Here is a 24,001-nt window from a genome sequence, read left to right as displayed (position 1 = left end):
TTGTGCAAAATATGTCTAATTATACTGGTGAAACTAGTATGCTGAAGTTCTGGTTGACTGCTTGAGGAGACCTATGAGATCCTCGGTCAAATTCCCCTTTAAAAGCATCAAGCTACCTACCCTCATCAAACATATATGATTTTTCTCCCTCTTTCATGAAGAAAGGGAGGAAGAAAGGAAGGAAGGAAGGAAGACACAAGGGGAAGGGGGAGTAAGAGGTTCCAGGAATGTGTCCCCTCACAGGAACTTTAAACAACTACAAAAAAAAACCCCGACAGAACCATCATTCTAAGAGCTCCAGAAAATATTTAAAGTGTTGCAGGAACCGGATGAACACCAGATCAAGAAGAAGACCACTTAAAAACAGTCGGGGGCTGCCTGACTTTAAGGCATATTATGAAGCCACAGTGGTCAAAACAGCATGGTATTGGCATATAGATAGATATATCGACCAATGGAATCGAATAGAGTGCTCAGATATAGACCCTCTCATCTATGGACATTTGATCTTTGATAAGGCAGTCAAGCCAACTCACCTGGGACACAACAGTCTCTTCAATAAATGGTGCCTAGAGAACTGGATATCCATATGCAAAAGAATGAAAGAAGACCCATCTCTCACACCCTATACAAAAGTTAACTCAAAATGGATCAAAGATCTAACATTAGGTCTAAGACCATAAAACAGTTAGAGGAAAATGTTGGGAGATATCTTAAGGATCTTACAACTGGAGGCGGTTTTATGGACCTTAAACCTAAAGCAAGAACACTGAAGAAGGAAATAAATAAATGGGAGCTCCTCAAAATTAAACACTTTTGTGCATCAAAGAACTTCATCAAGAAAGTAGAAAGACAGCCTACACAATGGGAGACAATATTTGGAAACGATATATCAGATAAAGGTCTAGTATCCAGAATTTATAAAGAGATTGTTCATCTCAACAACAAAAAGACAGCCAACCCAATTACAAAATGGGAAAAAGACTTGAACAGACACCTATCAGAAGAGGAAATACAAATGGCCAAAAGGCACATGAAGAGATGCTCAATGTCCCTGGCCATTAGAGAAATGCAAATCAAAACCACAATGAGATATCATCTCACACCCACCAGAATGGCCATTATCAACAAAACAGAAAATGACAAGTGCTGGAGAGGATGCGGAGAAAGAGGCACACTTATCCACTGTTGGTGGGAATGTCAAATGGTGCAACCACTGTGGAAGGCAGTTTGGCGGTTCCTCAAAAAGCTGAATATAGAATTGCCATACGACCCAGCAATACCATTGCTAGGTATCTACTCAAAGGACTTAAGGGCAAAGACACAAACGGACATTTGCACACCAATGTTTATAGCAGCGTTATTTACAATTGCAAAGAGATGGAAACAGCCAAAATCTCCATCAACAGAAGAGTGGCTAAACAAACTGTGGTATATACATATGATGGAATACTATGCAGCTTTAAGACAGGATAAACTTATGAAGCATGTAATAACATGGATGGACCTAGAGAACATTATGCTGAGTGAGTCTAGCCAAAAACTAAAGGACAAATACTGTATGGTCCCACTGATGTGAACGGACATTCGAGAATAAATTTGGAATATGTCATTGGTAACAGAGTCCAGCAGGAGGTAGAAACAGGGTAAGATAATGGGCAATTGGAGTTGAAGGGATACAGACGGTGTAACAGGACTAGATACAAAAACTCAAAAATGGACAGCACAATAATACCTAATTGTAAAGTAATCATGTTAAAACACTGAATGAAGCTGCATCTGAGCTATAGGTTTTTGTTTTGTTTTGTTTTGATTTTACTATTATTACTTTTATTTTTTTCTCTATATTAACATTCTATATCTTTTTCGGTTATGTTGCTAGTTCTTCTAAACCGATGCAAATGTACTAAGAAATGACGATCATGCATCTATATGAGGATGTTAAGAATTACTGATTGCATATGTAGAATGGTATGATTTCTAAATGTTGGGTTAATTTCTTTTTTTCCGTTAATTAAAAAAAAAAAAAGAGAAGGGGTAATTGGAGCTGAAGGGATACAGACTGTACAACGGGACTGGATATAAAAACTCAGAAATGGACAGCACAATACTACCCAATTGTAATGCAATTGTGTTAAAACACTGAATGAAGCTGCATGTGAGGTATAGGTTTTTTTGGTTTTTTGTTTTTTTTCTTTCTATTAAATTCTGTTGTCTTTTTATTTCTTTTTCTAAATCGATGCAAATGTACTAAGAAATGATGAATATGCAACTATGTGATGTTATTAAGAATTACTGATTGTACATGTAGAATGGAATGATTTCTAATTGTTTTGTTAATTCTTTTTTTAATTAATAAAAAAAAACAGTAGGGGGTGATTGGGGGGTTCGGTGGTAGAATGCTTGCCTTCCTTGCAGATGACCCCGGTTCAGTTCCCAGACCATGCACCCCACCCCCACCCCTGGGCAAAAAAAAAATAGAGAGAAAAGCAGTAGGAAAACCCCATGGTACCACTGTTGACCCTTCCCCCACCCACTATGATCTGGCGCCACAGCATGAACTCAGTGTGGACCCCTAACCCCCATTATGAACGGAGCAGGGTGATGCCTATGCACATACTGGGGTCCAGATATTTCTGTTGTAACATATCTGGGGGCAATCTGAAAGACTGAACCAGAACACTTGTCCTAAGCAATCTGTCCCAAAACTTTCCCTGCATGCAGAAGCAGCTTGCAAACAGCTAAATCAGCATAAGAAACAATCAAACCACACCAGTCTGAGGCAAAGTATTACCATATTTAAGACATAAAACAGAGCATCAGGGACCAGGAGGAAAGATTATTTCATAGGAAGAGAGAACATTAGGAGTGATGTAAATGGGGGAATCCCTAAGGCTATGAATTCATGTCCAGGAAAAGATAAATGTTCAGAAAAAACTGGAAAGGATTCTCAGCTTTCACCTTGAGCCATTCTTCAGGCTCACTGTTAGGAGGGCTAAGCTCTGAAGGAGAGCACCAGCCAATACAGAGCCAATATGTCAATACTGTGAATGATTTCTTTATTGTTTGTTTATTTGTTTTTGTCAGCTACTGGCATTCAAGGAATATCTGTCATATCACTAGCTGGACATAAACTCAAAGAAGAGATATCTCAGGGACTATATTCCACATTTAATACATCAAAATATTAAAAGGTACAGTGTGTAACAAAAGATGACAAAGCTTACAAAGAAACAGGAAATGATGGTCCATCAAAGGATCAAGATTAAACATCAGAAAGCATCAATGAAGAAAAAAAAGTTTTGGATATGCCATCAAAATACTTTTTAAAATGGTCTTAAATAGGGCAGGCCATGGAGGCTCAGCAGGCAGAGCTCTTGCCTGCCATGCCGGAGACCTGAGTTCGATTCCCAGTGCCTGCCCATGCAAAAAATAAAAAAAGTAAAATGATCTTAAATATGCTCAAAAAGCCAGTGGAAAACATGGACAAAGAACTAGAGGATATCAGAAAAAGGATATCTAAACAAAATGAGATTTCAATAGAGAGAGGGAAATTATAAAAAAAAAAAAAATAGAAAAATCGGAGCTTAAGACGATCACAATAGCTGAAATTAAAAATTCCCTAGGGTGGGCCACGGTGGCTCAGCAGGCAAGAATGCTTGCCTGCCATGCCAGAGGACCCGGGTTTGATTCCCGGTGCCTGCCCATGTTAAAAAAAAAAAAAAATCCCTAGAGGGGTTCAATGGCACATTGGAGCTGGTAGATGAATTAGTGAACTTGAAGATAAGCAAGTTGAAATTATTCAGGTTAAGGAACAGAAAGAAAAAAAGTAAAGAAAAGCAAACAGAGCCAAAGAAACATACGGGACACAATCAAAGATACTACTATACCTAATATGGAGTTCCAGAACGAGAAAGAGAAAAAGAGACCAAAAGAATATTTGAAATAACAATGGATTAAAACTCCCCAATTTTATCCCCAAGGCAAATAGGCCAACCCCTTGATTGAAGTTTGCTCTTGCAAAACTTATTTAAACAGCGAAGCTAAGCCTACCTATAGTAATGCCTAAAAGTAACTTCCAGAGGACCTCTTTTGTTGCTCAGATGTAGCCTCTCTCTCTCTCTCTCAGCCCAACTCTGCAAGTAAAATCATTACCTTTTCCCCTACATAAGATATAACATCCAGTGGTGAAAGTGTCCCTAGCAATGTGGGACATGACTCCCAAGGATGAGCCTGTCCCTGGTACCACAGGATTGACAATGCCTTCCTAAGCAAAAAGGGGAAAGAATTGTAACAAAATAAGGTATCTGTGGCTGAGAGAATTCACAAATAGGGTTGAGAGTATTCACAAAGTGACTTTTAAAAATGCTTCAACTACATATTGCTATTTACCATGTTTGCCAAACCCCAAATAAAAACATTCCTGCCGACCTGAAAGAACACATAGGGCTCTATCTGTGATTCTACAAATGTTCCATGCTCTATGATTGCTTTCCACAAACTTACAACCTCTAGATTGGTTCTTAGGCCAGATAAGTCCTGAAACGCAAAGGGGCCAGCCTCTCCAGAACAACAACTAAGTCCATCCCCCTATCTCATATTATCTGCATCCCTTTCCAACATGAAAAATGTTAGAATGGGCATAACCCAAATACCCCTAAAAATTGGGAGAAAGATCAGAGGAGAAGGTGGAGTTATAGCAGAGAAGATAGGATTGAACAAATAAGTATGACTGCTGAATCATTACATTGATTTTTAAAATATTTTTACTGCCAAATCTTCACACACATGTAGTCCATACCTGGTGTAAAAATCAATGGGTCATAATATCATCACATAGTTGTGTGTTCATTGCCATGATTGTTTTTAGAACATTTGCATCATTTCAGGAAAGAAAAAAAAAAAACTCATGCACACCACACCCCTTACCCCTCCCTCTCACTGACCACTAGTATTTCTATCTACCCAATTTATTTTACCCCTTTATCTCCACTACTATTTATTTATTTTTAATCCATATTTTTCTACTCATCTGTCCATACCCTTAAAAAAAGGAGCATCAGACAAAAGGTTTTCACAATCCCACAGTCACACTGTAAAAGCTATATTGTTATACAGTCGCCTTTAGGAATCATGGCTCCTGCTGGGAGAGGGCAAGATGGCACCTTAGTGAGGAGTGGAATTTAGTTCATCCTCCAGAGCTAAAATAGCCAAGAATAGCACAGAACAACTGCTGGGGCCCATCAGTGACCAGACACACAGTGTACACCAGTCTGGACAAGCTGGACTGGCTGAGCCCCCATACAGAACTATAACTCCCCCAAGCTTGGAGGTTAGCACCCCTCCCCCATGGGCACAACAGGCTGGTTCCCTGAGGGGAAAGGAAATCAACCTTACTAGCAACAAGAGCTTAGCTCAACCAAGCTCCAACTGCAGAATTAATTAACACATTTTGACTACTGAAAATAGGCCCCCAGCTTAAACCTGGAATTAGAGCCAAAGGTCCTAAGAGTTTTTGCCCTGGCAGAGAGGGGGCGGGGCTGATGGGGGAAAAAAAATGAACAGAGGCTTTTTGAGTCCAACAGCAAAAAACACTTGAAAAGGGCTGGACCCTAAAAAAAAAAGAGGCACATAGAGCCTGGAGATACATAGGTACATAGGGCAACATATCAACTTAAGTCCCTGATTTATAAGCCCAAGGAACTGGGGTCCTGCTCTGAAGGGAATTTTTTTGCTTTGTTTCCACTACTTAACAGTTCATTGGATAGAACTGCAAGACCTCTCAGGCTCCAACACTGCCACAATGCAAGGGCAGAATTAAGCCTGTCTGAGAGACAAAGTAACTAGTCAGATGAAAGGAGTTAATTACCTAAAGGCTGTACCTTCCCCGAGAAAGGTGGGGTCTGGGTCAAATGGAATCCCTCTCTCAAGGAATTCAGTCCCCAGGTACTGGAAAACTGAAGCAATAAATGCCATCCTACAACATCCCTCTGTCTCAACCACGCCTGCACCAGGGAAAGTATGCTGAAGTTAAAGGCACCACATTACTTTACACTGGTGGGAAGCCATGGGCAGGCAAGTGCCACATAGGATAGGATAAGCACAGAGTCTAGAGGAAAAGTACAGAAAATGCAAAGCAAAAACAACAACAACAACAACATGGTTTTTATAGGAAAGTCTGTCAACCTGCAGGGTCTCACCCACAGGGAAAGCTGATGTAGGTGACTTTCTTCCTGAATGGATGCCAGCCTGGTCTGGAAAAATCTGACTGAGGTCTATAATACCTGAGCAGACTCTCCTTAAAAAAAAAAAAAAAGGTTCCATATATGTAGAGCAAGAAACAAAAACAATAACTGAAAAATTCTGATCAGTTTAACAGAACCTATGCTAGAGGTCTAGAATAAACTGAACTGAATGTCAAAGAGCAGATAGAGAACAAAACCACTCAGCAAGAAAATCCTAGGTAAAAGACTGAAAACAGACTCCAGAATAAACTAATTAAGGAAATCAAATGCCTAGACATCAGCAAAAAATAATGAGTCATACTAGGAAAATTGAAGATATGGCCCAGTCAAAGGAACAGACCAATTCAAATGAGATACAGGAGTTGAAACAACTAATTCAGAATGTTCAAACAGATATGGAAAATCTCATCAAAAATCAAATCAGTGAGTTGAGGGAGGATATAAAGAAGACACTGAGTGAACAAAAAGAAGAAATTGAAAGTTTGAAAAACCAAGTCACAGAACTTATAGGAATGAAAGACTCAGTAGCAGAGATTTAAAAAAAAAACAGCAACAATGGAACCTACAATGATAGATTTGAAGAGGCAGAAGAAAGGATTAGTGAACTAGAGAACTGAACGTCTGAAATCTGACACACAAAAGAAAATATAGGGAAAATAATGGGAAAATATGAGCAGGGTCTCAGGAAACTGAAGGACAACATGAAGTGCATGAATATGAGTGTTGTGGGTGTCCCAGTAGGAGAAGAGAAGGGAAAAGGAGGAGAAAAATTAATGAAGGAAATTATCACTGAAAATTTCCCAGCATTTATGAAAGACATAATCTTGCAGATCCAAGAAATGCAGCATACCCCCAAACAGAATAGTTTCAAATAGACATACTCCAAATGCTTACTAATCAGACTGTCAAATGTCAAAGAGAAAGAGAGAATTTTGAAAGCAGCAAGAGAAAAGCAATCCATCACATACAAGGGAAGCCCAATAGGACTGTGTGATTTCTCAGCAGAAGCCATGGAGGCAAGAAAGCAGTGGTATGATGTATTTAAGATCCTAAAAGGGTAAAACTGGCAACCAAGAATTCTATATCCAGAAAAATTGTCCTTCAAAAATGAGGGTGAGATTAAACATTTTCAGACAAAAAAAATCACTAAAAAATGATCATGGTGATGAGCACACAACTATATCATGATATTGTGAGCAACTGATTGTACACCATGTATGGAATATATGTGTGAAGATCTGTCAATAAAAAGATTAAAAAAAAGAAAGTAAAGAAAAACATTAAAAAGAAAAAAGACATGGTAGTGGGAGAAACAAAGACAAAGACACAAAGGGAATGTGTTTTCACAATCACACTATCACACTGTAAAAGTTACGTCTTTTTACAACTGTCTTCAAGAGTCAAGGCTCCTGGAACCAGCTCATCAATTTCAGATACTTCCCTCCAGTCACTCCAATATACCAAAAACTAAAAAGGGATATCTATATAATGCATAAGGATAACCCCCAGGATAACTTCTTAATGCTGTTTGAAATCTCACATCCACTAAAACCAGAAATAGACCTGCACAAAGGTGCACAGACAATTCAAATAGAGGAAATACAGCTTTCCTTTCCTTTTTTTCTTAAACTTTTTAATTAGAAATATTTTCAAATTACAAAAATAATACAAACCCCCAAATACCATCTATCTCTCTGTTGTCTGAGAAAGACAGCCTTCCAAAAAATGGTGCTGGGGCAAGTAGACAGATGTAGGCAAAAAAGTGAATTTGGACCTAAACCTCACACTTTATACAAAAGTTAACTCAAAATGAATCATGGACTTAAATGCAAAATGCAAAACTATGAAACTTTTAGAAATGAACACAGGAGAATCTTCAGGATAGGGAAAGAATTCTTAGAATTCACAGCATAATCCACCAGAGGAAAAATTGAAAAAGTAGACCATCAAAATTAAAGACTTTTGCTCCGTGAAAGACTCTGTTCAGAGCATGGAAAAATACACTATAGACTTAGAAGGAAATACTTGGAAACCACAAATCTGACAAAGGACTAAATATCTAGAACATGCGAAGACTGCTCAAAACTTAACAGTACGGTGGTACAATGGTGGCTCAGTGGCAGAATTCTCACCTGCCATGCGGAGACCCGGGTTCAATTCCTGGAGCCTGCCCACGCAAAAAAAAAAAAAAAAAAAAAAAGAAAGAAACTTAACAGTATAAAAACTAAACAATCCTATCAGAAACTGGGCAAAAAACATGAACAGGCATTTCACCAGAGGACATACAGATGGCAAATAAGCACATGAAAAGAAGTTCAACATTGTTAGCTATTACAAAACTGCACCTGAAACCACAATAAGGTATCACTAGACACCTATCAGAATGCCTAAAACTAACAGACCAGACTGACATGAGAAAATAAATCTGTTTTCAGTAATATGTGTATATGTTCATACCTTTTCATTCCTTCTACCCTCCCACCTATTCATCCACAAAGACTGCCAACCCTCAGGCTCCAGACACAAAATGCAATTCCAGAAATATTCTTAAACCAACAAAAGGCTAGCCTCAGCAGGTTCTGACTCATTCTCAAGTATAAAATTTCTCTTTTCTTCTGATATCTGGCCACTATCTAATAAAAATGCAGAAAATATTTGTCATTTAAAAATTAGGAAAGCATCAAGAATAAAGGGACATACCCAGATTTTAAAATTAAGTATTTTTAAAAAAATCACTGTATATTCAAAATATCAACTGTTACTTTTGCTGAAAATTCACCAAATGAAAAGGTGAGAAGTCAGCTCAATATCCTTCAAAACTAAGCTGACTATTGCTTGGTAAGAAATCCGACCGTCGGACTGTTAAGTCGCCGTCATTGTGCATTAGCCACACACAGGGGACCCGTTCTCCTGAGAGAAGGCTGGGCTTACCTGGCTGGGTCAATTCACTGAAGAGATGGAGTAGAAAGCAGAGGTCATAAAGGTCACTGTAATCCACTGTGCCCCCATCTTTAATGATCAGTTCCTGAGCATCCTGGAAGAGCCCCAATAAATAGAAATGTGCTTATTCAACCTCATAAATGAAATCTCACGTAAATCTTTACCTGCTATTTTCTAGAGCAAAAAATTATTTTGATGCTTAAGAGCATTAAAAAATGGCTCAAAGACTCAGCATCAAGGAACTGAGAAAAACTTCTCAACCAAAAGGGGGAAAAATAAATAGGGGGAACAAATGTTAAAATAAATTCAGATTGAAATGTTAGTGATCAATGAAAGGGAGGGATAAGGGGTATGGTATGTACGATTTTTTTTCTGTTGTCTTTTTCTTTTTCTGAATTGATGCAAATGTTCTAAGAAATGATGATGATGAATATGCAACTATGTGATAATGTGAATTACTGATTATATATGTAGAATGGAATGATCATAAGTTAAGAATGTTTGAGTTTGTTGTTATATTTAAAAAATAAAAAAAATTTTAAAATGGCTCAAAAAAAAAAAACCTAGTGTGATAACGTTGAGATTTGTTTTACAGTAATTTGCAGGGATGAAACAAGCTTGGTTAGTGCTGCTAACTGTTAAAGCTAATAGGGATATGGGGTCCAGTCTATCTTCAAATATGGTTAGAATCTTAATAAAAAATTAAATGAGAAAAGCAGTGCTTGTATTTTACAGTGTGATCAAGCTGAGGGTTCAAATGGGACTCTCAGAGAGGAAGGGAGCAGACACTTCTGTCCCACCACCATACATGCTCCCTGACTGCTCTGCCATCAGCCAGCAAGGGGGGGGCGGTGAGTGCATCTTGCACCTCAGGTAGCAGCAGCCTCAGGTTCTGGGGGAAATGGAGGATGGTCTTCAGCATGCGGTCCTGACCCAGCAGGCGAAGGATGTCCCCAACTGCCCACTCTGGTCACTTAATGCCCAACCCTGTTGCTTCCTATGAAATGGAGATCAAAGGATATTAAGGAATAACAAGAAAGAAAGAAAGAAAGAAAGACGGGTTCAGGGGGTCTGAAGCTTAACTTTAACAAACAACAGGCATCAGACAATCTTATTCTTAACCAGATTCTGCTTATATACTGCAGGATGACAAAAGGCATGCATGCATTTCCTGAGAGAACAAAGCTCTTATCTCTCAGTTCTCTTCCTTCATACTTAAAATAACCATTTGAAGTAAACAAACATTCTCTTCCTCCCAGACTATTCTACATAAATCGGATAGCATAAAGCAGTTTACTGCTGCCACCACCCTAATGCCATCTATTCCCAACTAGTTCCGCAGGTCTTATGCTAATCCTATCTCCTACATTTCCCTCTTTTTATTTTATTAGCCAAGGTGACTGTGCCTGTCTTAGGTTGCCCTTAAGCTCTGAAGGAAGGGTCTTACCCGTCATTGGCTACCAGTCAAGCTCTCAGACTTTGATTTGGGAAGGAGCCAACAGTTTTTGCAAGAATCACACTGTTAGGGCAGCTTTGCTTCGTGACTGTGTCTGTCTTAGGTTGCCCTTAAGCTCTGAAGGAAGGGTCTTACCCATCATTGGCTACCAGTCAAGCTCTCTGACTTTGATTCGGGAGGGGAGCCAAGAGTTTTGCAAGAATCATACTGTTAGCGTGGCTTTGCTCAGTGACTGTGCCTATCTTAGGTTGCCCTTAAGCTCTGAAGGAAAGGTCTTACCCGTCATTGGCTACCAGTCAAGAGCTAAAGCTTATTTAGCGGAGAAGTTCAAAGCTTTTACAAACAATACGTTGAGAGCTTGTGTTTGTTAATGATTAGAAGATATGACAGATAACAAATGGTGCTTCAGGACACTTAAGAGAAAAAGAAATAGTAAGAAAAGTAAAATTCCTATTCCCAATGCTGTCAGAAAATGAAAAGATTTCCACCAATAAACAAGATTAAGATTTTTTAGCTTTTGGGTAAGTGATTGTATAATATCATTTCCATCAGCTATATGTAAATTATTCTCAGCTATTTCTAATACCCGCTTCTAAAATTTTACAAAATATCAAGACTTAACTATCTGAATGCCCCAAAAGATGCCTTTTTACCTTTCCCCATTCTATTTCAGAATGATTATATCTTAAAGGGTTAATACAAAATTGTTCTCCTTCCAGTTACATTTTAAACTTTTTAAAAATTTAAATTATACATTTGATCTCCAATATGAATCAATGCTGTCTCTATTATTAATTTGCTCATCAATGTGAGATAGACTATGCCACAGTTCACTGGCATTTTTATGCCACTCTCTAACATAATACTGTGTCGGTATAGTTTGATGCAACACAGTTCCAGTGACTGCAGCCACTGTGATAATTCCAATGATTCCAATAACAGCTGCAATAATGAGTCCAATTAGTCTTTTAGTCTTTTTCAGATATTCTGTTGCCAAATGGATCAGAACTTGTGTTTCTGGAGAGGACTGTCAGGATCCTGACATCTGCACCAGCAGCATACCTCTTTTTCTCCTTGCTGCTACAATCGTTTTATTTTCCTGCAACATAAATGCTTGGAGACAAGTGAATAGAAAACAATTCTCACAATTAAAAGTTTGATTTCTAATATGCATATGACTTTTAACAAATACATATGGATCTCTAGTACATATTTGCATATAATGTTTATGGCTGCTATTTAAAAGAAAGTTATAGTTACTAGAATTTGCTATAAAAATTGATGCCAGTCCTAGGAAATTTTTCCATAAATTTCTCTGATTAATGTTATATTTATCATCCTATGGATTTGGCACAAATTGTCCTCTATGTATTAAACTCTGATTTCGCTTGCCTGTCCATATAGTCTCAGTTATCTTTGAGTTAGAGATGGGAGGCCCCAAAGGGGCTGCATCTCTTACAATTCCATAGGAATCATTAATTATAACTGCTCAATTCATATGACATAACTGCCATCCATTTCAACTTTCTTTCCCATCTAACAGGCAAGTATCATTTGATTCCATAGAGTTAAAAGAGAGATATACATGTAAGTAACTATGAGAATCATTCTTGATTTTAAACCATGTAGTTCGATTATTTGTTGTCATACACGGTAATTCATTACTTATGCATATGGATCTTTCTAAAAATGGAAGGTTAAATTTGATATCATTTTTCTTTTTCCTTAAGTAGTTTTAGAAGTCTTGAAACTATTGGACCTGGGAATCCTAAACTAGTATTCAGATATTTTGTTAAAGTTGATTCTGCCCATGTTAGGGCCCTCAGCAGAGGTGGATTAGGAATATAAACCCAATAAGTATAATTATGTCCCTGTCCTTCAGCAATTAAAATTATATGTCCTATAATGTACATTACCCATTTAGTTATTTTCATCAGAGTCGACATGCCTGGGTTTTATTCTTTTCGAGGGAATCCAAACCAAGGTTCCATCATCTGCAATGACAAGAGCAAATCCCCTACCCCACACCTTTATCATCTGGTTTCCATAACTCATCTTTAACATCTTTGCAATAGATCGGCTACAGCTGCAGTTCTGTTTGAGTCATATCACTTTCCTTTTCCAAATTATTAAAATGTTGTTCTGCAGGAGTCTGTGATGAATTATCATAAATGTTTAAAAAATTTAAAGTAAACAATGCTCTTGCTAATTGATCTTCAGGTGTATTTTCACATCAGCATCTTCCTGATCTTCCCCTTTTTGTTTTATGAGCATAAACTTTAGCGTTCGGTTTGTTTATTCAATAATATATTGCCCAGAAGGATTATGTGGAATTCCTGTGATATGAGTATGCAAATGCTTCCCTCTATAAACAGGACCATTGTCCATTTTTTTAGATTGAGGGCATCCTCTAACAGCAAAAGAATTAAATAAATGTGATCGAACATGACAGAAATGTTCTCCAGATTGTGTGGTAGCCCAGATGAAATGAGAACAGGTGTCTATGATAACATGTATCTATTGCGTTTTACCAAAATGTGAAATGAGTAACATCCATTTGTCATAATTCATTTGCTTTTTGACCTCAAGGATTAACCCCTGATGCAAATGGGAGTGCATTTAAACGTCCACATGTTGGACAAGTCCAAACAATGTTCTGAGCTTGCTGTTTAAAGATGGAAATATTTTTTTTAATTTAACAACAAATGAATAAAAACATTCCTAACATATTATTATTCCATTCTACATATATAATCAGTAATTCAAAATATCATCATATAGTTGCATATTCGTCATGATTGAGAAATTGTAAAAGTTTTGACATAGGCAAATGATTATTAATTTGTCCTTTAAAATTACTTAATGCTATTTGCCAAGAGGTATTGAAGATAAATACACTTTGAACCTCTTTCTTTGTGAGATCACACACTATACGATTAGGATCATTTCCTCTTAATTGATAATATCTTTGGTGACCTTTGGCTATTAAATAAATGATTTTTTGCAAATATGTATTTAAATGTTTTTGTTGATTGTTTGGTAAAAAATCTATTTTAAAATACCATTTTGCCAAAATAGGTCTGTGGGAGATTGCAAGGTAAAGAAAATAATAAAATCAACAGGTTTTTAAAAATCTATTTGAACAAGCTGTCCTTTTTTGAATGTGTTGTTCAATTAACTGTAATTCTTGTCCAGCCACAGTTGTTAACTGCCTTTTGGTTAATAAATTAGAATCTCTCCTTGTAAAATATCAAACAAGTTCTGTAACATATAATTAGGAATCCTTAAAGTAGCAGGTAGCAAAAATGAGAGCAGATGTCACAATAGTGACATGTACCTATAGTAAATGATCAGATTTTATAAAATGAATTCATTAGATTGATTGAAAATGAATGCAGAAATGAGGGATTTTTTATAATTGGTTGTGCATTTTTGCTAATTTTAAATTTGCTGCATGCAGTTTTTATGATATTTTCCCACAATAGTGGCCAAATTCCAATTTGCTTACATGACCGGGCCCAGTTAGGTCCTCTGGGAACTGGCTAGGGACCAAAAGGAGCTTCCTGGGACCTAAATATCTTTATTAAAGTACACCTCCTTCCGGAAGGATAGCCAGTCCTCCCAGCTAGAGTGCACGTTTTAATTGTTTCTTACCAAGGTCATGTGATAGCAACATTAGTTGCATGTAATGGCAACATCAGGTGAATAGAACAGACTTCACAAGTACATTTTCCCTTGCATTCAGCCTTTGAATTTGATTTGCTCCAAACATAAGCCAATGTTATGTTGGGATAAATTTAGTTTATACATATGTAGTTTATATAAACACTGGATAAAGCATTAAAATATTTTGGCTTAACAGAATTTAGGTATTTATATGATTTGAATATTATTTAGCGAGTAATAGATTCATTTACAGCAATATTACTTAGATTAATAGATTAAGCCACCTTGTTTGGGGCAAGAAAAACAGTTTTTTGCCAGTGTAATGATACCCAGGAGAAAATCAGTATTTTTTATACAGATGACAACATGATAAAAGTTAACGTAAACTATTTTGATAAAACACAGACTTTTTGCCTTTTACACTGATTATCTAGAAAAAAAATTTTTTTTTAATCTTTTCATTAGAACAGGCTGAGTCTAAGAAAATGTTGTCATTTCAGACTCATTAAATATTTTTTAATTGTGACTATAATTTCCATTTTTTACAAACTCTTAGCAATTATATTAGTTTAGGCTTTGTCCTATATTTTTCTCATTTTATAACAGTTATTCATTTCATCTTAGGATAAACTATTCTCTTTTTCCTATTAATAAAAATATATCTTTTATATTTTTCATACATAAGTCATTATTTTAAACAAATATTTTACCACACATAATTACCATCAAAATTAAATTTGTTACAATAAAGTTAAATACTTAAGTTAATGCATATTTGAAACATCAATATATAGTTTTTTTTTTCTATTTTTCTTTTGTTTCCTGTGCTTTTGGTATCATTTTTTTAAGATTTTAAATTCTTTATTCTTTCATGCAGTGCATGATACATTAATTTTTTCATCATATAGGTGTGCATTTATCATCACAATTGACTTTTTTTCTTTTTTGTGAAAAATGATCTATGTAAAAAAGCAGTAAATTTCAAACACATCACAACAATTAGTTGCAGAACTATTTCAGAGTTTGATATGAGTTACAGTTTCCCAAATTTCAGGTTTTTACTTCTAGCTGCTCTAAGATACTGGAGACTAAAAGAAATATCAATATCATGATTCAGCAGTCATACTCATTTGTTAGACCCTACCTTCTCTGTATAACTCCACCATCGCCTCTGATCTTTCTCCCACTCTTCAGGGTTATTTGGATTATGCCCATTCTAGGTTTTTCATGTTGGAAGGGGCTGTCAATAATATGGGATGGGGGGTGGAACTAGTTGATGTCTGGAGAGGCTGGGCCCTCTAGGTTTCAGGACTTATCTGGTCCAGGGACCCATCTAGACGTTGTAGGTTTCTGGAAAGTTACTCTAGTGCATGGAACCTTTGTAGAATCTTATATATGCCCTGAGTTTTGATTGGTAGGATGGTTTTTATTTTTTAATTTTTTTATTAATTAAAAAAAATTACAACTACCTAATTGTAATGTAATTATGTTAAAACACTGAATGAAGCTGCATCTGAGCTATAGATTTTTTGTTTGTTTTTTATATATATTTTTTGTATTTTTTTATTTTTTCTCTATATTATTTTATTTCTTTTTCTGTTGTCTTACTATTTCTTTTTCTAAACTGATGCAAATGTACTAAGAAATGATGATCATACATCTATGTGATGATATTCAGAATTACTGATTGCATATGTAGAATGGAATGATTTCTAAATGTTGTGTTAGTTAATTTTTTTTTAATTAATAAAAAAAAAGAAAGAAAGAAAATATAACAAGCTTCAGATCAGGCTTCCAAGGAATCAATTTCATCACACATAATACAGTTCATAACAGAGTCTGAAATAAATCTAGTACAGAAAAAAAAAAATTACAAGAAACACAACATTCCCAACACATACACTCAGCAATTCACAATATCATCACATAGTTGCATATCATCATGATCATTTCCCAGAACATTAGCATCAATTGAGAAAAAGAAATAAAAAGACAACAGAAAAATATAACAAACAGAAAAAAAAAATTTTACATGCCATACCCCTTACTGATCCCTTTCATTGATCACTAACATTTCAAACTAAATTTATTTTAACATTTGTTCTCCCTATTATTTATTTTTATTCCATATGTTCCTCTCATCTGTTGACAAGGTAGGTAAAAGGAGCATCAGACACAAGGTTTTCACAATCACACAGTCTCACTGTGAAAGCTGTATCATTATCCAATCATCATCAAGAAACATGGCTACTGGAACACAGCTCGACATTTTCAAGCAGTTCTCTCCAGCCTCTCCATTACATCTTGGATAACAAGGTGATATCTACTTAATGCATAAGAATAACCTCCACGACAACCTCTTGACTCTGTTTGGAATCTCTCAGCCATTGACACTTTGTCTCATTTCACTCTTCCCCCTTTTGGTCGAGAAGGTTTTCTCAATCCCTTGATGCTGGGTCTCAGCTCATTCTAGGATTTCTGTCCCAAGCTGCCAGGAAGATTCACACCCTGGTAGTCATGTCCCACGTAGATAGGGGGAGAGTGGTAAGTCTGCTTGCTGTGTTGGCTGGAGAGAGAGGCCACATCTGAGCAACAAAAGAGGTTCTCTTGAGGGTGACTCTTAGGCTTAATTTTAAGTAGGCTTGACCTATCCCCTGTGCGGTTAAGTTTCATATGAACAAACCCCAAGACTGGGGGCTCAGCCTATAGCTTTGGTTGTCCACACTGCTTGTGAGAATATCAAGAATTCAACTTGGGGAAGTTGAGTTTTCCCCCGTTCTCGCCATTCCCCGAAGGGGACTTTGCAAATACTTTTCTACTCACTGATCAAATCACTCTGGGATTCATCAGGGCATCACCTGGACAAACAAACAAAATCTCATGTCCTATACAAAGTTCCATGTACTTAAGGTGTTCAATCAACTATCTACATAAATTATACTAGGAGATGCACTAGTCAAAGTATAGATCTGTACCAAATAAACATTTTTTGCTTTAGTCTCACACATTAGTTGAAATTTTAAAATATCAAGTACCACCTATTTTCAGCACACTGCAGTAATGACATTCTTTTGTTCGTCCTCATGCAAAAACATTTTTTAAATTTATGCACTATCATTATACACTCTAGGCATTTCTAGATTACACCATCTCAATCTTTATCGTCTATCTTTCTTTGTGATTTCATTTATGCCCCAGCCCTCCTCCCTTTATCATTCTCATATGCAGCTTCATTCAGTGTTTTAACATAATTGTATTACACTTAGGTAATATTGTGCTGTTCATTTCTGAGTTTTTATATTCAGTCCTGTTGCACAATCTGCATCCCTTCAGCTCCAATTACCCAATATCTTACCCTATTTCTATCTCCTGATGGTCTCTGTTACCAAGGAAATATTCCAAGTTTATTCACTAATGTCAGTTCATATCAGTGAGATCATACAGTATTTGTCCTTTTGTTTCTGGCTAATCACACTCAACACAATGCCCTTAATCAATATATAGTTTTTAACAAGAATTTTCAGTTTTAAAGTTCTTAAAATATATTTCTTTTCCAAATATGAATAGGAGCTGAAGTCATGGCCAGTTTCCAAATTGCTGTCTGTCGAGGATCTAATTTAACAAAAGGAGATGGGGCTGCCATTCCCATTCCTTGTCACAAGATTTTATTTGTAGCATTGGTATAAATTTCAGTAGAATAATTATTTAGATTAAACCAAGGTAACTTAACAGAACACTTTGATGACAAGAACCGAGATGTGGAGAACATGCCGTGGGGTCAGATCCTCAACCTCCTGCTCTGGGTCCGGAGACACCCCACACACCCGAGGGGGACCCAGGATCTTCCTAGGAACCAAGCCCTGTGGAGGACCAAGGAAGCAGGGGCACCTCTGCCCTTGACGAGCAGCTAGAGGGGGGCCCTGCTTCACCCTCCAGGCCCACCTGCTCTGCACTGGGACCTGGCCCACAATGGGGGCTGCCACGGCCTCAGCTGACATCAGGAAAAATCCTGGAGACTTCGTGAGGCAGAACTTCTCCACGGTAGTACTGACACCAGGAAATTACAGCCAGAACTGAGCCAACTGGTGAACACAAACCAACTGGACACACACTTGTCTTTTCCATGCCCATTTCCATGGAACTGAAAGCACAGCTAGATCAAGACTAAAAAAAATGCACTTATCAAAGGCTTGCAGACAACCTTGTAGCATAGGAAAGTTGTCCTGAATATTGCTGATTTTATTTAGCAGTTAACGAACTGCTTATTTACAACTTATGTTCGCTTTGTGAATGGTAGGAAAATAAGATATATATGAAAAAAGATTTTCAAAAACTTTGCTAATTTTTACTATGCCACTTTTCCAGTTAAGTGGTTGCTTCTGTAATGTTTTATTGACCCTGAGCTTCACTTGGCAGTCTGTTACTTTTTGGGGGAGAGCCCAGGGAAGGCCCGTGAAGTTCCCCTCCTCCCTCCACTGAGGCCCCTGCTGACCAAGAAGGGCCAGTGTCTCCCCTGTGAGAGCTGGGCCACTCCTCCATCCTCCCCAAAGCCTTTGAAAGACAGAGTCCAAGGGGGACTCTGCCCTGGAGGGGAGCTGCCAGCACCCGCCCCAGCCAAGCCGGGTAGGTAGGGCCTAACCCTAAGAAGGGAAACAGCCTTGAAATGCTGTCACAGCACATCAAGACTGGAAGAAAGGGCCGCATTCTCCATATGACTTTATGTGACCCCTGAAGGATCTGGTCCCCCAGTTCCCAATTGCCCTGCCCAGGTGGAGGAGACAGCCTCACACTAGGGGACACATCAAACCTTCACCCCCACAGCATTCCAGCTCAGAGCTGGGATGGAGTGGGGGGGCGATTATTTTTAAAATAACTGTGTTTCTGTTTGCTAAATCTGCTGGAATGCAATATATCAGAAATGGGTTGGCTTTTGCAATGATGATTTATCGGCTAGCAAATTTACAGTTCTAAAGCCGCAAAGAATGTCAGTTCAAGGCATCGATAGGATGATACCTGGACTCTGAAGACAGAATGTTGGCATCCAGGACACCTCTGTCACATGGGAAGGCACAGGGCTGGCAACTGTTAGTCCTTCTCTCTGGGGTTCTGTTGCTTCCAGCTTCTGGCTATGTGCTTCTCTCTTTTACCTTCTATCTCTCCAAGCTTCTCTAGGTGTGTCCTTGTCCCTCAGCTTCTCTGGGGCTTTTTCTGTGTGTGAGCTCCTCTCAACTTCATCTCTTTAAAGGACCCAGTAAAAGGTTAAGACTCACCTTGGCAAACTCCTCATTGAAATAACCTAATCAAAGGTTCCAATGTCTACACCCACAGGAATGGATTAAAATGACATGGCCTCTCTGGGATACATACAAGTGGAAACTACACTTTCTCCCTGTGACCTGGGCACTTAAATTATAGCTTAGCGCTCTCCTGTTACGTCTGTGTGAAGAAGATGTACGATTTCTTCTCCATGGGATGAGACTCTCCTCCCAGACCCCAGGTGACTGAAGATTCTATGAGGTGAGGGCCAGACTCAGGCAGGGTAGGTTTAGAAGACAAGTTCCAGACTGATGAGCCCGGGAGACAAGGAAGAGGGAATAAGTGCTTTAAAATGTGCCATTTTACTGAGCTGAATCCCAGCTCTCGACTGCTTGTTACCATTTGACACAGTGTATGTCTTACTTGGTTTTGCTGTGTGTCACCCACAAGAGCCTGTGCCCAGGAGGGAAGGAATTTGGTTTTGTTCACTGCAGAGAGGAAGGGATGTCACACTAACTAGTGGTACTTGGACACTGAGGGTAGGAAGGCCTGATCACTGGGAGTTTTCATTTCCTGGCTGCTGAAACAAATACACAATGGGTTGCCTTAACAACAGTAATGTATTGGCACGCGGTCACAGAGGGTAGAAGGCTTGCTTCCTTCCAGGGTTGAGGTTACTTGGCTTTTCCATCACATGGCAGCACCTTTTCCTTTTTCTCCATGTTCTGTTGACTTTCAGTTTCTTGCTGCAACCTGTGGCTCCACTTTCTAATTCCAGTCTCCTTTGCTCATAAGGACTTCAGCCATATCTGGGCACAAATAACTTCTTCAAGGGTCTATTCATAAATGGGTTCACAACTGCAGCACAAGGGGTTGGGACATGACTATGCCTTTTATGGGGCAGATGATTCAACCCCCAATAGCTGATCTGGGGCACTGGGGGCAGGAAGACATGAGCAGTGGGCTTCCTGGGCAGCTGCCTGACAACGCTCCTTCCTGGGATGGGGTGGGGTGGGGTTCAGGTTAACAGGTCTGACCCTACCCTAGTCAAGCAGGCAAATCCAATTCTCTCCAGTCACAGACTTAAGAGTCCCGTGGGATCCGGAGGCCATTATGATACAGCCTCATCATGGAAACCTACCCTTACTGGTCTCCCATAGGCATGGGATTCAGTGATATGCCCCAGGACAACCTGCTGCCCATCTCCTTTTGTGCATCAGCTATTCAAAGTAGCCTGTAACCAAGGGAATTGCAATATACATGCAATGGAGAGGGTTTTAAGTTTGCAAGCTGTCCCAACAATTAGTTGTAAAACATTTCAGAGTTTGGTATGGGTTACAATTTCACAATTTTAGGTTTTCACTTCCAGCTGCTCTAAGATAATGGAGACTAAAAGATATATCAATATAATGAGTCAGCAATCGTACTCACTTGTTAGATCCTCCGTTCTCTGTATAACTCCACTATCACCTTTCACTTGGGCACAGCCTAAAGAGTGGGAGAAAGACCAAGGGTGTACACGACTTTTTTTAAAAATCTTTTCTTTCCCATTTTTATTGCTATATAATTAACATACCATACAATACATAATTTTAAAGTGTATATTTCAGTATTTCTTAGTACATGTTGTGCATTGATCACCACTATCTTATTCCAGAATACTTTATCACCCCCAAAGTACACCATATTCACATTAACAGTTACTTCCCCTTTCCCCCTGTGCTGGTTTGAAGCTATTATGTACCCCAAAAAAAGCCATGTCTTTTAATCCTCATTCTGTACTGCTAGGAGGAATCTTTAAAAAATATTTTATTGATAAGATTTAATATACAAACATTCCATACATGGTATACAATCAGTGGCGCACAATATCATCACATAATTGTGTATTCATCACCATGATCATTTTTTTTTAGCATTTGCATCACTCCAGAAAAAGAAAAAACTCAGATATACCATGCCCCTTACCCGTCCCTCTCACTGACCACTAGTATTTCCATCCACACAATTTATTTTAAGCTTTGTTTCCCCTATTATTGTTTATTTATCTATATGTTTTACTCATTTGTCCATGCCCTAGATAAAGGTTTCTGCATCAGATACAAGGTTTTCACAATCACACAGTCACACTGTAAAAGCTATATCTAAGAAACAAGGCTACTGGAACACAGCTCTACAGCTTCAGGTACTTGCCTCTAGCCACTGTAATACATCATAATCTGAAAAGGGGATCTCTATATAATGTGTAAGAATAACCTCAGGATAACCTCTCAACTCAGTTTGAAATCTCTCAGCCACTGAGCTTTATTTTTCCTCATTTCTCTCTTCCCCTTTTGGTCAAGAAAGCCATCCCTGGATTTCTGTCCCACATTGCCAGGGAGATTTACACCCTGGAGATGTGTCTCACGTAGAGGGGGGAAAGACAGTGTGTTCACTTGTGATGTCGGTTAGAGAGAAAGGCCACATCTGAGCAACAAAACAGGTCCTCTGGGGGTGATCTTAGAAATAATTTTTTCTTTTTTACCCCCCCTTTTTATGTATAATAACATATATACAAAACAAAGAAAAAAAGCAATAGTTTTCAAATCATCTTACACAAGTAGTTACAGGACAGATCCCAGACTTGTCATAGGCTACCATACCATCATCTCAGGTATTTCCTTCCAGCTGCTCCAGAACATAGAATAAATATTTTTTTTATCATCACAATAGAATTCTTTCCTTTTTGTGAAAAATAACATATATACAAAAAAGTAATAATTTCAATGCACAGCTACAATTAGTTGTGAACAGATTTCAGAGTTTGGTAGGGGTTACAATTTCCCAATTTTAGGTTTTTACAACTAGCTGCTCTAAGATACTAGAGACTAAAAAGAGTATCAATTTAATGATGCAGCAATCATATACATTTGTTAAACCCTACCTCTCTGTATAACTTTACATCACCTTTGATCTTTCTATCCCTCTCTTTAGGGGTATTTGGCTATGGCCATTCTAACTTTTTCATGCTGGAAGGGTTTGTCAGAAATATGGGTAGGGAGATGGAACTAGCTGATGTTCTGGAGAGCTGGGCCCTCTAGGTTTCAGGACTTATCTGGTCCTGGGACCCATCTGGAGGTTCTAAGTTTCTGGAAAGTTACCTAGTACATGGAACCTTTAGAATTTTATATTGTCCTAGGTGTTCTTTAGATTTAATGGAATGGTTTTGGTTGGGGTTTGGTAAGTTTTGATGAGTAGCAGAAGCGTGCTAAGAGTGACCTTCATGGTAGCCTCTCAACTCATTTGAATGATCTCAGCCATGATACTTTATTAGATACACGTCTTTTCCCCCTTTCAGTCAGGATGGATTGTTGATCCCACAATGCCAGAGCCGGACTTATCCTTGGAAGTCACCTCTCATGCCGCCAAGGAGTCCTTCACCCCCGGGATGTCATCCCACATAGTGGGGAGGGCAATGGTTTCACTTACAGAGCTGGGCTTAGAGAGAGTGAGGTCACATCTAAGCAATGAAAGAGGTCCTTCAGAAGTAACCCTTAGGCATACCTATAGGTAGCTAAGCTTCTGCTACCTTCATAAGCTTCACAAGAGTAAGCCTCAAATCAAGGGCTTAGCTTTTGATTTGGGTGCCCCTAACGTTTAACACAGTATCAGGATTCCCTGTGGTAAAGTTTAATAGCTCCATATTTTTCTCCCAACCCCCAAGGGACTTTGCCAATACTTTTTGATTATCTGCTTAATATATTCTAGGATGCATCCAGGCTTACATTACACTATACAGGACTAAAGGACCTCTTTCTTATACTGGACTCCCAGTGTTTCAATTGTTCAAAAGAGCTGTCCAGACAGGTTGAGTTAGATTATGTGCTACCTAAAATTTAGGTTGCGGACAAAATAAACTTTCTTTCTTTGGTCTCAAAGAGTAGGTGTGGTTCTAAAATATAGACGATGTCTTCCTTACCCTGTGTTCTGAATTACCTTAATCCCAACCCGATCGCCTTTGTCTTTATCTCTAAATCCAGGTTATACATATATAAAACAGCCTCTCAAAATCCAGAAGAATAATTACCACTCCAGACTAGTTTAAGTCTGGTAGAAGAGCTTAAAATCTAGGCCCCCGTTTTCTTATAAGCATTTTCTAAAGGAGACCACACAATAATTGTTCTTTTGTTCTGGCTTATTTTGCCTCACCAAATGTCCCATAGGTTCATTCACATACCTGCATGCCTCACGGCTTCATTCCTTTCTGTAGCAGCACAATATTCGATCAAGTGTATTCACCATCACTCACCAATCTACTTTGTAGTCAGTGCATCCTTCAGCCACCTGCATTCATTAGGCATCATGTATAATGCCCAAAGTCCACAGTCCATCAACATCTCCATTTTAGATAATTTCATTGTTTCCTAGATTAAGACAACCAATACATACCCTCACCAAA

General features: G+C 38.2%; 2 long non-coding RNA genes across 4 annotated transcripts in view; both read right to left on the bottom strand.

The window, feature by feature from the left end:
• The window catches only part of LOC143648596 (uncharacterized), a 46,201-nt gene extending 31,350 nt beyond the window's left edge, over positions 1 to 14,851 (bottom strand). For all 3 annotated transcript variants that reach the window (XR_013158651.1, XR_013158653.1, XR_013158652.1), the window contains exons 1-2: positions 10,054 to 14,851; positions 9,177 to 9,279 (exon numbers count right to left, since the gene is read on the bottom strand). This is a non-coding gene — a long non-coding RNA (uncharacterized LOC143648596). The remainder of the gene's footprint in view (positions 1 to 9,176; positions 9,280 to 10,053) is intronic.
• A 4,871-nt stretch (positions 14,852 to 19,722) lies between these two features.
• LOC143648064 (uncharacterized) lies at positions 19,723 to 24,001 on the bottom strand. Its single transcript, XR_013158340.1, has 3 exons — positions 23,780 to 24,001; positions 20,995 to 21,051; positions 19,723 to 20,372 (listed from the first exon to the last, which is right to left on the bottom strand). It is a non-coding gene; the product is annotated as an uncharacterized LOC143648064 (long non-coding RNA).

The sequence above is a fragment of the Tamandua tetradactyla genome, chromosome 10 (genome assembly GCF_023851605.1).
Source record: "Tamandua tetradactyla isolate mTamTet1 chromosome 10, mTamTet1.pri, whole genome shotgun sequence".
Taxonomy (NCBI): domain Eukaryota; kingdom Metazoa; phylum Chordata; class Mammalia; order Pilosa; family Myrmecophagidae; genus Tamandua; species Tamandua tetradactyla.
Note: the sequence above shows the minus strand (reverse complement) of the source record. Positions and strands in the feature narration are given on the sequence as shown.